The following is a 10413-nucleotide window of genomic DNA, read 5'->3' on the forward strand; positions in this document are numbered from 1 at the left end:
GTTGATTTTGACACATAGTGATCTCATGTGACAGAGTAGAACTGCCACATAAGGTTTCTAGTCTACAATCTTTGTAAGAATGAGCCTGGTGGCACAGTGGTTAAGTGCTTTGTGACTAACTGAAAGGCTGAAGGTTTAAACCCACTGTCGTTCCATAGGAGAAAGATGTGGCTGTCTGTTTCTGTAAAGATTACAGCCTGAAACGCTAGGGGGTAGTTCTACTCTGTCCTACAGGGTCACTATGAGTCAGAATTGACTCGATGGCAATGGGTTTATTTTTTTAATTAATTTTTATTGTGCTTCAAGTGAAAGTTTACAAATCAAGTCAGTCTCTCATACAAAAATTTATATACACCTTGCTATACACTCCTAATTGCTCTCCCTCTGATGAGATAGCATAGTACTTCCCTCTACTCTCTCTCCTCGTGTCCATTCGGGTAGCTTCTGGCCCCCTCTGCCCTCTCATCTCCCCTCCAGACAGGAGATGCCAACATAGTCTCATGTGACCCCTTGATCCAAGAAACTTGTTATTCACCAGCATCATTTTCCATCCCTGTCTGAAGAGTTGGCTTTGGGAATGGTTCCTGCCCTGGGATAACATGAGGTCTGGGGTCTACGGCCTCCGGGGTCCCTCCAGTCCCAGTCTGACCATTAAGTCTGGTTTTTTTACGAGAATTTGGAGTCTGCATCCCACTGTTCTTCTGCTCCCTCAGGGTTTCTCTGTTGAGTTCCCTGTCAGGGCAGTCATTGGTTGTGGCCAGGTACCATGTAGCTCTTCTGGTCTCAGGCTGATGTAGTCTCTGGTTTATGTGGTCCTTTCTGTCTCTTAGGCTCATTATTATTTTGTGCCTTTGGTGTTTTTCATTCTTCCTTGCTCCAGGTGGGTTGAGACCAATTGATGCATCTTAGATGGCCTCTTTCTAGCGTTTAAGGCCCCAGATGCCACTCTTCAAAGTGGTATGCAGAATGTTTTCTTAATAGATTTTATTATGCCAATTGACTTAGATGTCCCCTGAAACCATGGTCCTCAAACCCCCGCCCCAGCTACTCTGGCCTTTTAAGTGTTCAGTTTATTAAGGAAACATCTTTGTTTTTGGTTTAGTAATGGGTTTATTTTTTATTTAATCTTTATGGGAGGGGATCACCCATGGTCTTTCTCCCATGGAGCCACTGGGTGAGTTTGAACTACTAGATTTTCGGTTAGCAGTCAAATGTGTAACTCTTGCACCACCAGGGCTCTGCTATTAATCTCATTTTACAGATGAGGAAACAGATTCAGAGAGATTTCACATCTAGATGGTGAGGTGGAGCTAGGATTCAAATGCAGGCATTTTGAGTCCATATACTGTTGTCATGTGTGCGGAATTGATTCTGACTCATAGCGACCCTATAGAACAGAGCAGAACTGCCCCATAGGGTTTCCAAGACTGTAATCTTTATGCAAGGACATGGCAGAGTGGCTGGTGGGTTTGAACCACTGATCTTTCAGTTAGCAACCACCAAGGCTCCTTGTCCATATGCTTAAAAAAAAAAAAAAAAACCCAAACCTGGTGCCGTAGAGTCAATTCCAACTCATAGTGACCCTATAGGACAGAGCAGAACTGCCCCTTAGAGTTTCCAAGGAGCACCTGGTGGATTCAAACTGCCAACCTCCTGGTTAATAGCCATAAGCTCTTAACCACTACACCACCAAGGTTTCTGTCCATATACTACTAACCATAAACACTTTGTAGTCCAGTGTTGTGAAACCTCTTCTGTAGTTCAAGCCAGGGGCCTGTGTGTGTGTCCTTTTCTTAAGTTATTAACCACTCTCTTCCAAATTTTTTTTTTACAGTCATCCGATGTTGTTTAGTTTCTGCCTGATTTTATGTTTCACAGTTTGTTCTTTTTATGGGTGTTGTTTCATCCTTTATATCTTTGAAAGGCTAAGTAAATACTTTTGTTCTATTTTTCAAATTGATAGCCAATAAAGTTGACCTTTTTTATTGCCATCATTTTGTCATACAGTTGCATACAATTAAACCATTAAAAAATGGGCAAAAGTCTTGAATTGCACTTCACCAAAGTGAATGTAGAGATAGCAAATAAGCACAGGAAAAGGTGCTTCATACCATTAGCTATTATGGAGATACAAATTAAAACGATGGTGAGATACCACCACACACCTACAAGAATGACTAAAAAATATATTGACAGTATTAAGTGCTACCCAGGATGCAACTACCACCACAAACAGGATACTGAACAGATCCATCTCCCCCCAAATTCTCTGTGATTACCCTTTTTAGTCGTACCTTCCTCTCACCCCAACCCCTGGCAATCATTGATCTGTTTTCTTTTTGATAATGTCATATAAATGAAACCATACAGCATGTTGTTTTGGGTTTATTTTACTCTCCTTTTTTTAGTTTCTTAAGGTGGAAGCTTAGATTATTCATTTGAGATCTTTCTTCTTTCCTAGTATAAGCATTTAATGCTATAGATTTCCCTTTATTCACTGCTTTAGCTGCATCAAATTTGTTTTTGAGGTGTTGGATTGTTTAATATTTACATTAAAATCAAATGATACCTTCACACAGTTTCAAGTTCTGAATCATTCCTGAATCCATATTGAAAACACAGAACCTTCATACACTCCATCCCATTTCTTATTCTTATTTGGAGAACACACCACCCAACAAGAGCAGAATACACATTCTTTTCTATGGGTTACCACTTCCTTTCTATTTTATTTTATTTCATTTTACTTTTTCTGAGGGCTGCTACCTGTATTTCAGCTCCTTCTGCAGCCTTGCTCTCTTTTGCCTCAAAAATTTCGATATGTTACTAATAAAGGGCATCTGTACAAAACAAATGGCTAACATCATTCTCAATGTAGAAAGGCTCAAAACACTTCCCCTGAGAATGGGAACAAGACAAAGATGCCCTTTATCACCAATCCTATTTAACATTGTGCTGGAAGTTCTAGCTAGAGCAATAAGACAAGAAAAAGAAAAAAAAGAGCATCCAGTTTGGTAACGAAGAAGTAAAACTACCCCTATTTGAGGATGATATGATACTTATACACACAGAACCCAAAAGACTCCACAAGAAAACTATCAGAACTAATGGAAAGATTCAGCAGAGTAGCAGGATACAAGATAAACATTAAAAAAAAAAAAGTTGGATTCCTAAACACTAATAAAGAGAACTATGAAAATGAAATCAGGAAAGCAATACCATTTATAATAGTCCCTAAAAAAAATAAAATACTTAGGAATAAATCTAACCAGGGACATAAATGACCTATACAGACAAAACTACAAAACACTTCTGCCATAAACCAAAAGAGACTTACACTAATGGAAAAACATACCACACTCATGGATAGGTGGACTCAACATTATGAAAATCTCAATTTTACCCAAACCAATCTACAAACACAATGCAATCTTGATCACATTTCAATGGCATTCTCTAACGAGATGGAAAAACCAATCATTAGCTTTACATGGAAAGGAAAGGGGGCCCAGATAAGTAAAGAATTACTGAAGAAGAAAGTAGGAGGCCTTGCACTACATGACCTCAGAACCTAGTATACAACTATGGTAGTCAAAACGACCTAGTATTGGTACAAGGACAGACATACTGACCAATGGAACAGAATTGAGAACCCAGATGTAAATCCATCCACTTACAGTCACCTTTGACAAAGGCCCGAAATTCATTAAATGGAGAAAAGATAGTCTTTTTAAGAAATGGTGCTGGCAAAACTGGATGTCCTACTGTGAAAAATGAAACAGGACATCATACCTCACACCACACACAAAAACAAATTTGAAATGGATCAAAGACCTAAATATAAAAGCCAAAACTATAAAGATCATAGAAGAAAAAATAGGGCCAATGCTAGAGGCCCTAATACATGGCATAAATATGATACAAGCCATAATTTACAACACACAAGCACCAGAAGATAAGCTAGATAGCTGGGATCTAAAAATTAAACACTTATGCTCATCGAAAGACTTCACCAAAAGACTAAAGAGAACCTACAGATTGGGAAAAAAGTTTGGTTATGACATGTCTGACAAAGGTCTAATCTCTAAAATCTACTGGAAAATCCAACACCTCTACAACAAAAAGACAAATGACCCAATTAAAAAATGGGCAAAGGATATGAACAGACACTTCACTGAAGAAGACATTCAGGCGCCTAACAGACACATGAGGAAATACTAATGATCATTAGCTATTAGAGAAATGCAAATCAAAAGTACAATGAAATACCATCTCACCCTGACATTATTGGCATGAATTACAAAAACAGAAAATAACAAATGTTGGAGAGGCTGTTCGGAGATTGGTGGGTCCAAAATGGTGCAGCCACTTTGGAAAATGATATGGCACATCTTTAAAAAGCTAGAAATAGAAATACCATATGATCAGCAATCCCACTCCTGGGAATATATGCTACAGAAATAAGAGACATGACATGAATAGACATATGCACACCCATGTTTCTTGAAGCATTATTCACAATATCAAAAAGATGGAAACAACCTAAGTGCCAATCAACAGTGGTGAATCTGCGAAACATCTCACAAATGGATGAACCTGGAGGGCATTACACTGAGATAAGTCTATCACAAAAGGACAAATACTGCATGACACCACAATTATAAAAATTCATGAAAAGGTTTACACACAGAAAGAAATGATCTTTGATGGTTATGTGGGAGAGGAGGAGTGGGGAGGGAAAAACACTAAATAGACAATAGAAAAGTGACAACACTGGTGAAGGGTAAGACAGTATACAATACTGGGGGAGTCAGTACAACTTGACCAAGTCAAAGTCGTAGAAGCTTCATAGACACATCCGAACTCCCTGAGGGACCAAATTGCTGGGCTGAGGTCTGGGGACCATGGTCTTGGGGGACATCTAGATCAATTGGCAGAACATAGTTTATAAAGAAAACATTCTACATCCTACTTTGGGATCTTAAAAGCTTCTGAGCACAGTCTCCAAGACACTCCTCTGGTCCCATCCCTTTTGGAGAAAAGAGAGTAAAGAAAACCAAAGACACAAGGGAAAGATTAGTCCAAAGGACTAATGGACCACAACTACCATAGCCTCCACCGACCTAAGTCCAGCACAACTAGATGGTGCCTAGCTACCACCACTGACTGCTCTGACAGGGATCACCACAGAGAGTCCCAGACAGAGCTGGTGAAAAATGTAGAACAAAATTCTAACTCACAAAAAAAAGACCAGACTTACTGGTCTGACAGAGACTGGAGAAACCCCAAGAGTATGGTCTCCAACCACCTTTTCAATTCAGCACTGAAGTCACTCCAGAGGTTCCCCCTTCAGCCAAAGATTAGACAGGACCATAAAACAAACAATAATACATGTAGCTCAACCATGTATAGGAGGCTAAATGGGCACACTAGCCCAGGAGCAAGGATGAGACGGCAAAAGGGAACAGGAAAGCTGGACGAATGGAAATGGGGTACCCAAAGTCAAGAAGGGGAGGGTGTTGACATGTCACGGGATTGGCAACCAATGTCACAAAATAATATGTGTATTGTTTAATGAGAAATTAACTTGCTTCGTAAACTTCCATCCAAAAAAAAGCACAGTAAAAAAAAAATTTTTTTCGATATGTTACATTTTTGTTTTCATTCAGTTAAAAATATTTTAAAATTTCTCTTGAAACATGTCTTTTACCAATGGGTTACTTAGAAACACATTATTTAATTGTCAATTGTTTGGCAATCTTTCAGTTACCTTTCCACTATTTATTTTTTGTTTGATTTCAATATAGTGAGAGAATATAATTTGTATGATTTCACTATGTTTCAACTTTTTAACGTTTGTTTTCTGAGTCATGATATGGTCTGTCTTGGTGAATGTTTCATAGGTACTTGAGAAGAATGTGTATTCTGCTATTATTGAGTGGTAGAAGGTAGGGTGTTCCATAAATATCAATCAGTTACAGTTGGTCAGTTGGTTTTGTTTATTGTTTTTATAAACTTTTAATTTTCTCTCTACTTGTTCTGTTATTAGGGAGGAGTTTTGACCTCTACCATTGTAATTGTGGATTTGAAAATTTCTCATTTCAGTGCTGTTAGTTTTTATTTCATGTGTCTCAAAGTTCTGTTGTTAGACATTCGACAGCAATGGGTTTGCTTGTTTTTTTGACTGTTATATGCACATTTAGAGTTATGTCTTCTTGATGAATTGACACTTTTATTGTTATTAACACATTGATTCATGATAATTTTCCTTGCTTTGAGGTATGCTTTGTCTGGACATTAATATAACCACACCAGGTATATTTTGATTAGTGTTGCATGGCATACCTTTTCCATTCTTTTACTTTTAACCTACCTACCTGTATCACTATGGCTATGGAGCCCTGGTGGCAAAGTGGTTAAGAGCTCAGTTACTGACCAAAAAGTGGGCAATTGTAATCCGCCAGGTGCTCCTTAGAAACACTTTGGGACAGTTCTACTCTGTCCTATAGGGTCACTATGGGTCAGAATCTACTCCACAGCAATTTTTTTTTTTTTTTTCATATCACTCTATTTAAAATGAGATGCTTATACACAGCATATATTTGGACTTCTTTTTTTTCCTTTTTTCTATTAGTCTCTTTTTATTGGTGTGTTCAGACCACTTGCATCTAATGTGATTGTCGATTGTTTGGGTTTAGGTATATCACTTTTTTTGCTGTTTCCTGTTCTTTGCTTTTTGTTCTTCTTTTTCCCTTTCCTCCTTTCTTTGGAATACAGCCAATTCTTTTTATTTCCAGATTCCATATTTGCAAGTTCGCCTACTTGCTAAAATTTATTTTTAACCCCCAAATCAGTACTTTCGGGATTTTTTGGTCACTTGTGGACATACACATGTTCACCAAGGTGAAAAATTGGAGTTGCTGGACACAAGTTCATTCACAGTTGAGGTCAAGCAAGTCTGGTTTTGTATTCTTATTCACTAATTCAGTGTTTGCAATGACTGTAGAACATAGCTACCACAAATAGCAAGAACTGACTGTACTAGAATTTTTTTATCATTCCATTTTAATTTATCTATTAAGCTTTTGATTATATTTCCCTGTATTATTTTTGTTGTTGTTGCTGCTTCAGAGATTAGAATATACATACTTAACTTTTCACAGTCTGCTTAGAATTAGTATTTTACTACTTAGGTAGAATGTAGAAACCTTATTACTATATAGGCCTCTTTATCTTCCCTTCTTAATGATGTTGTTGTCATATATATTACTTCTACATACATTGAAAACCCCTCAGACAATACTATAACTTTTGTTTTCAATTGCCATACATATTTTAAAGAACTTCAGAAAGAATAGTCTATCGTATTTGTTAGATTTTTAGAATTTCTACTGTTCTTTCATTCTTTATCTTCCAAGTTTCCCTGGGATATCAGTTTCCCTCCACTGAATAACTTCCTTCAGCATTTTTATTAAAGCAGATCTGCTTCTGGCAAATTCCCTTGGTTTTCCTATACTGAGAGTGCTATTTTACCGTAATTCTTGACAGTGAAATATTCACTGGATATAGAATAATTCCACCAGATTTAGAGTTTTGAGTAGACGGTTCTTTTTTATTCCCAACAATTTAAAACTGTTATATCACTTCCTTCTGGCCTCCATGGTTTCTAGTGAGAAATCTGAAATCATTCGAATTCTTGTTCCTGTATAGGAAATGCTTTGTTTTTCTCTAGCTATTTTCAGGATTTTTCTTTGTCTTCAGTTTTCAGCAGTTTGTTTATACTGCTTGGACACAAATTTCTTCGAGTTTATTCTGTTGAGGTTTGCTTAGCTTCCTGAATTCAAAATATTATGCCTTTTGCCAGATTTAGGATCTTTTCAGCCATTATTCTATAAATTAATTTTTCTGCTCCATGTTCTTTTTTCTCTCCCTCGGAGACTCCAATGACATCAATATTAGACATTTTGGTATTCTTGGCAATTCCTTGAGGCTTTGTTCATTACTTTTATCTTTTTCCTTTGTATTTTTAAGGTTGAATCATTTCCATTGATTGATTGATTTTTTTTCTTTTTTATTATTGCACTTTAGGTGAAAGTTTATGGCTCAAACTAATATCTCATACAAAAAATTTATACACATATTGTTATGTGATATTAGTTGCAATCCCTATAACGTGACAGCACACTTCCCCTTTCCACTCTGGGTTTCCTATGTCCCCCCAACCAACTCCTGTCCCTTCCTGCCTTCTCATCGCACCTCCAGACAGGAGCTTCCCATCTGGTCTTGTGTATCTGCTTGAACTAAGAACCACACTCTTCACGAGTATTATTTTATGTTTTATTGTCCAGTCTAATCTTTTTCTGAAGAGTGGGCTTTCGGAATGGTTTTAGTCCTGGGTTAAGAAACCATCCAGTGGCCATGGCTTCTGGAGTTCCTCCAGTCTCAGTCAGACCGTTAAGCTTGGTCTGTTTATGTGAATTTGAGTTCTGTTCTACACTTTTCTCCCACTCTGTCAGGGTGGTCATTGGTGGTAGCTGGCCCCATCTAGTTCTTCCAGTCTCAGGTTGATGGAGTCTCTGGTTTATGTGGTCCTTTTGTCTCTTGGGCTAATATTTTCCTTGTGTCTTTGGTGTTCTTCATTCTCCTTTGCTCCATGTGGGTTGGGACCAATTGATGAATCTTAGATGGATGCTCAGAAGCTTTTAAGACCCCAGATGCCACTCACCAAAGTGGGATGCAGAACATTTCCTTAGTAAACTTTATTATGCCAATTGATCTAGATGTCCCTCAAAACCATGGTTCCCAGACCCTCGTCCCTGTACTCTGTCCCTCGAAGTGTTTGGCTGTGTTCAGGAAACATTCTAGCTTTTAGTTTAGTCCAGTTGTGCTGACTTCCCCTGTATTGTGTGTTGTCTTTCCCTTCACCTAAGATGATTCTTGCCTTTCAGCTAGTTAGTGAGTTCCCCTCTCTCTCCCTCCCCACCCTCACAACCATCAAAGAATGTTTTCTTCTGTGTTTAAACATTTTCTTGAGTTCTTATAATAGTAGTCTCATCCAATTATTTGTCCTTTTGCGACTGACTAATTTCATTCTGCATAATGCCTTCCAAATTGATCCATGTCGTGAGGTGTTTCTCAGATTCATTATTGTTCTTTATTGTTGCATAGTATTCCGTTGTGTGTATGTACCATAATTTGTTCATTCATTTTTCTGTTAATGGGCACCTAGGCTGTTTCCATCTTTTTGCTATTGTGAATGGTGCTGCAATGAACATAGGTGTGCATATGTCTATTCATGTGATGACTTTTATTTCTCTAGGATATATTCCAAGGACTGGGATTGCTGGATCATATGGTGCTTCTATTTCTAGCTTCTTAAGGAATTGCCAAATCGATTTCCAAAGTGGTTGTACCATTTTATGTTCCCACCAGGACTGCATAAGTGTTTCACTGTCTTCACAACCTCTCCAACATTTATTTTTTTGTGTTTTTTGGATTATTGCTCACCTTGTTGGGGTGAGATGGTATTTCATTGTAGTTTTGATTTGTATTTCTCTAATGGTTAATGATCGTGAACATTTCCTCATATATCTGTTAGTCATCTGAATGTCTTCTTTGGTGAATTGTCTGTTCATATCCTTTCCCCTTTTTTTAATTGAGTTATTGGTCTTTCTGTTGTTGAGGTGTTACAGTATCTTGTAGATTTTAGAGATTAGACCCTTATCAGATATGTCAAAAAATGTAGAACACTTCATGAATTTGTGTGTCATCCTTGCATGGGGGCCATGCTAATCTTCTCTGTATCCCTCCAATTTTAAGTATATGTACTGCAGAATCAAACACTCCACTGATTTATTTTCAAGTTCACTGAGACTTCTGTCATCTCCATTCTGCTACTGAGTCCATGTAGTGAATTTTTAATTTCAGATATTGTATTTTTCAGCACCAAAATTTCCATTTGGTGGTACTTTATTTCTTAAATTTCTTAGCTGACACCTTTCCATTTGTTTCAAGTGCATTTACCCTTACATCTTGAAGATAATTCCAATATCTGTGTCATCTAAGAATTGGCATCTGGTGCTTGTCTTCCATCTGAATTGAAATTTCCCTGGTGTTTTGGATGTCAAGAAATTTTCGATTTAATCCTGGATATTTTGAATATTGTTATAAGATTCTGAATCTTGTTTAATCCTGAGGGAAATGATTTTGCTTTGCTTTGTTTTGTTTTAGCAGGCACTTGTCCAGGCTAGGTTCAGGCTACAAGCTCTCGTTTCGCCTTCTGTGGGTTGTGTTTTCAATGTCAGTTCAATTTCAAATCATCCCCACATGTGCACCACCCAGTGGCCATGTTGGGACTTGGCAGGTGGTCTACCCTGTAGCCTAGTCCTCAAAGGTTATGGTATGCTCAGATCC

General features: G+C 37.8%; 1 non-coding gene across 1 annotated transcript; it reads right to left on the bottom strand.

Annotated features, from left to right (window-relative positions):
* Positions 1–9735: 9735 nt before the first annotated feature.
* Positions 9736–9843, bottom strand: LOC126060060 (U6 spliceosomal RNA). The gene has a single exon (XR_007513526.1). It is a non-coding gene; the product is annotated as a U6 spliceosomal RNA (small nuclear RNA).
* Positions 9844–10413: the final 570 nt, after the last annotated feature.

Source organism: Elephas maximus, chromosome 16 (genome assembly GCF_024166365.1).
Source record: "Elephas maximus indicus isolate mEleMax1 chromosome 16, mEleMax1 primary haplotype, whole genome shotgun sequence".
Lineage (NCBI taxonomy): Eukaryota > Metazoa > Chordata > Mammalia > Proboscidea > Elephantidae > Elephas > Elephas maximus.